We start from the raw sequence: 5,173 nt of genomic DNA on the forward strand, positions 1-5,173 counted from the left end.
AACTATAGAAAGATTTTATATTCTATCAAAATATTCCTTTTACAATAGCACATGCTATTCGTACACAACATCCTTCGAGCACTGCGCCTCTATTAAACAAGCGCCCGGAAGAACTTCCTCAAAGTAGTGCTTAGCAGGTACTCGGCTTTCGTCCGAATCCTGGGATGCAACAACACTGGCCTTCATATCCGCCCAGTATGTTTTGACACGGGCAAGAGCCATTTGTGCACCCTCTATGCATGCCGACCTCTTCATTGCATCAACATGCGGCACCGAACCAAGGAACTGCTGCACCAACCTAAAATAACTCTTCGGCGCTGGCCCTTCCGGCCACAAACGACTCGCAACATACCTCATGGCGAGTCCAGATAACCTGTTCAGCTCCGCCCAGGCGGCCAAACGGTCGGATACCGAAAGTGGGCGTTCTGGATTGTGGAACTGTGACCAAAAAAGTTCTTCCAATTCATGGTCACCTCGACCCCGGAAGTGTTCGGTCGCGTCTGCCGCACTCACTGCCAAATCCAGATAAGTGTTTTCCGCACTCCACTGCCGGTCTAACGGAGCATACTTAGGATCCCCGAACTTCATCCGCAGCATATAGGGCTTTCCAGCCGTGACATCTCCGGCCTGGCGCAACTCCTCCTTCATAGCTCTCATTGCAGAGCAAGTATCCTTGGCCTCCTCTTTTCAAGGTCCTTCTGAGCCGCCCTATCTTCTTGTTCAAGAAATTTACAGTGGTCGGCAGCATCCTTCAATTTTATAGCCATCTCGGCTATTACTTTCTTGCTCTGGCAGTGAGCAGCCTGTTCGGCTTTTAGCTCTTCAGCCGCTTTAACGGCAGCCACATCACTTTTCCTTGCTTGCTCCTTGGCTCGGGCAAGTTCCGCCCGAAGGTTCTCCACAGCAGCAGCACCATCTACATTAAGCACATATCTTATAAGGCACGAGCATCGAACTCCTCTTATCAGATGTCTGTGGAGCATACCTTGTGCCTCGTCTAGCCGCTTATTTACAAGCGCGATGTCGGCATCCGCCACGTCAAGTTGCCGCTTTAGCTCGGCAGATTCATCAGTCCGGCTAGCCACCGAACGCCTCGCCACCTTCATAAAAAGGTGACATATTACACCTGGGGTTATGATCCTCTGTGCGCCGTCACTTTTGACGACACACAGAGTCTCAGGGGCTACTATTTATACAGGGCACATTTTATATGCGGCTCTACCAAAAGGTACACTTTTTCACGTACCTCAAAGCCTGTCAGTAAACTCCTGGCGGCCTCGTACAATCCGCTTTCCGCGGATCAAATCCTTCCTATCACCGTGTTCATCAACATACAGTGTTCTTCTGAGATGGACGCTCGCCCGAGCAGATCCCTCAGCCCCTCCGACTGCGCACCAGAGGGTGCCGGACTAGCCTGACGACCTTTTTCAGGGTCTGGACTTGGAAAAACCCTCCGGGACGACACCTCGGGGTCGCCTGCCTCGTAAGACGGTGCAGCTAGGGGAGGCGTTTCACTCTCCATCATATCCGGATGAAGATCCCCTGAAGATGAGCTCTGCTGAGAAGGGTTGAGATCCGAACTGCAAGGTAATATTTCGGTTATCTTCCTCAGAAATAAAATAGGGATGCCACTCATTTTATAACCCTTTCTTTACTTACGGCTCGGAGGAGAGCTGATCCCCTTGATGGCGCAATCAGCCGGGGCATTCTCCGGCGCCGGATCCTCTGGCAAAGATTTCTTCCCCCGTTTCGAGGCCATCCCCTCCGGGTCTTCAGAGGCAGTCCTTTTCTTTCCCAGGTTGGCGGAATTCTCGATTCCTCCCTTCCTGACAGCCTCCTTCGCGGAGGCGGTAGCTCCTTGGTTCCCCTCTTCGCCCTCTGCCGAAAGCATAATCTCCAGCATCCTGGTTAACACGGGATCCGACACGGTCTCGGGCAGGGGGGCTGGACACCTGATAAGCTTTGCCTTCGCTATCCACTACTGTTCAGAGGATAGCTCTGTTAAAGGGAAATTTTACGATGAAAATACGGATGGCGTGTCCAAATACGGGGCTACTTACTTGAGCATCCGGGCGATTGCAGCTCAGACCCGCGTCCTCGGACAAGTCTGGACACCTTGCTTGTGATCCGAAGAACAATTTGTACATCTCCACGGGCGTCGCGCCCATAAAATGTTGGAGGACTCGCGGTCCCTCCGGATTAAATTCCCACAGGCGGAGAGGGCAGCGTTTGCAGGGCAGCATGCGGCGAATCAGCATAACTTGCGCCACTACGGTCAAGTTAATATCTCTTTCTAGGAGATCTCGAATGCGGTCCTACAGTAGGGGCACGTCTTTGGACGGCCCCCAGATAAGCCCTTCATTGACCCATGATGCTCGCCGTGGTGGGGGACCCAAGCGAAAAACAGGAGGCGCCACCCATTTGGTGCCCCTGGGGGCTGTGATGTAAAACCAGTCCCGTTGCCATAAGCCGAACTCCTCTTGGAAAGAGCCCTCGGGCCATGGAGCGTCGACCACCTTGCTTATGATAGCTCCTCCGCACTCAGCGTGCTGCCCCTTGATCATCTTCGGTTCCACCTTGAAGGTTCTTAGCCACAATCCGAAATGAGGAGTAATATGGAGGAAGGCCTCACACACGACAATGAATGATGAGATTTGGAGGATGGACTTCGGAGCTAAGTCGTGGAATTCCAGCCCGTAATAAAACAGTAGCCCCCTCACGAAGGGATCACATCGGGAAGCCTAGCCCCCGAAGAAAGTGAGATGTGAACACCACGCTCTCACCGGGCTGGGGAATGGGAATGGCCTACCCTTGAGCAGGCAGCCTATGCGAGATTTCGCCGGTTAGATACCTGGCATCTCTCAGCTTTCGCACGTCTTCTTCCGTAACGGAGGAAGGCATCCACCGGCCTTGAAGGTCGGAGCCGAACATCATCGAAGGTCTGAAGCGCCTAAAACTGGAGCTTTGGGTGTTGGAACTCGAGGGGAGGGGCGGATTCGATTGAATTGAAAAGAAAGGAGTCGAGCCTTGGTCTCTTTATAAAGAGGTCGAATACCAAGAGCCCTCCTCGTAACCGTTTGGGACTCGCTTTCAATTAGGGAGTCATACTAAAGGCACGGTTGGGTTACCCACGCTCGTATTGATGAGAATCCCGGAATAAGGGGACACGATCTCTGCTTTGACAAGACGTGCCAAGGAAACCGCCTCGCTAAACGGGCTGAGGTGGAACAGTAAGACGATTCGAATAAAGGCTTGGCCGTGGCGTGATGTCACACTGCGGAATACGTCAGCAGATTAGATTGGTGTAGATATTATTCTCTCTACAGTGGTATGTGGAACTTATTTTGCAGAGCCGGACACTATCCTTGTGTTCATAATCTTCTATGAAGTATTCGGAGGAGAAACCCGCCTTGCAATGCCGAAGACAATTTGCGTGCCGGACTCGTCGTCATTGAAGCCTGGTTCAGGGGCTACTGAGGGAGTCCTGGATTAGGGGGTGTCCGGATGGCCGGACTATGACCTTTGGCCGGACTCGCGGACTATGAAGATACAAGATTGAAGACTCCGTCCCGTGTCCGGATAGGACTTTCCTTGGCGTGGAAGGCAAGCTTGGCGATATGATATGAAGATCTCCTCCCATTATAACCGACTCTGTGTAACCCTAGCCCTCTCCGGTGTCTATATAAACCGGAGAGTTTTAGTCCGTAGGAAGAACAACAATCATACCATAGACTAGCTTCTAGGGTTTAGCCTCTCTGATCTCGTGGTAGATCAACTCTTGTACTACCCATATCATCAATATTAATCAAGCAGGAGTAGGGTTTTATCTCCATCGAGAGGGCCCGAACCTGGGTAAAAACATTGTGTCCCTTGTCTCCTGTTACCATCCGCCTAGACGCACAGTTCGGGACCCCCTACCCGAGATCCGCTGGTTTTCACACCGACAATCACCTTGCATCACATGCATACTTGTGCTTTGTATGAATGACAAATTTCGGTCTCATGAGTGAATTTTCATGAGAACTAGTTAGGCAGACACTTCTTTTGTTGTTGAAGTCAAGTTTGTAGCTATGTATCAATGTATGTTAAGTCTAATAACATGACAAATCTGACCACATGTGTTAGTGGGGTTCTTTAGAATTTGATTCATTTGATTCGTAATTTCTGGCGGGGGTTGAAAATGAATGTTGTAAATCTCATTGGCGGGCAATGGGACAAGACCGCTAAACCAATGGTCATAGAGAAAAAAATGTTTTCAGGATCTGAGAATGGTTAATTATGCATGGTTAGACAACATGCATGGAGATTTTTTATTAACTGTGCATGGAGCTATTGTTAAAAGCTAAATATTTTCCTCCCGCTCATTGTTGGAAGCCGTGTTCCCTAGAAGGCATCTTCGAGTTGGCAAGGCACTGCTCGTGATCTAGAGATTTAAAAGGGTGAGGGGGGCATTTTGTGGGTTTAAGGGGGTGATTTTAACATCCAGGGATAGCTGGATTACCCGCTTGTCTTGCTTAAAATATTCGAGTAACAAAAATAGGTCTTTCCTGAAGTGGGTCTCAAGTTTGATGCTGATAGGCTTCATCGAGGGTTATAACATTGGTGGGAACACTATCGGCAAGGGCCTCTACAAGGTCTACCCGGGAGGCACCTTCGACCAACTTCGCCTCGATGACAACCTGAACACCACGACTGAGCTCAAGGTCAAAGAGCTCAAAACAATGATCACACCATCTTCTCCATGTTCAATTTCATTCCGCATTCTATAGTCAATGGAAGAACCATGTTGAGAACACACATATGTTTTGAGGCACAATGTGCATCTTTTGTTGATCATTTCTTAAAATATACATTATACTCTTAAAGACCGACTTCACGTCCAACTCAACATGCAATTGTGCTCAACAAGACACAGCCCCCAACTTGGGTTTAGACACAAGCTTGGGCTACTTGCTAACCCAGACACAACTCAAATTGTAAATCAAAAACAACTTGTACTATCTAACAACTAGCCACAAATATTCATATGGATGGAACCTAGGATCGTGGTGTGATGCATTCTACTTCTAGGATCTTCTGTACATTGAACAACGATTTTTTCTAACATTTCCCTTCACAAGCTTGCTTCTTCTTCATTGCATCTCTCTCTCTCTCTCTCTCTCTCTCTCTCTCT

This window comes from Triticum aestivum, chromosome 5B (assembly GCF_018294505.1).
Source record: "Triticum aestivum cultivar Chinese Spring chromosome 5B, IWGSC CS RefSeq v2.1, whole genome shotgun sequence".
In the NCBI taxonomy this organism is placed as follows: domain Eukaryota; kingdom Viridiplantae; phylum Streptophyta; class Magnoliopsida; order Poales; family Poaceae; genus Triticum; species Triticum aestivum.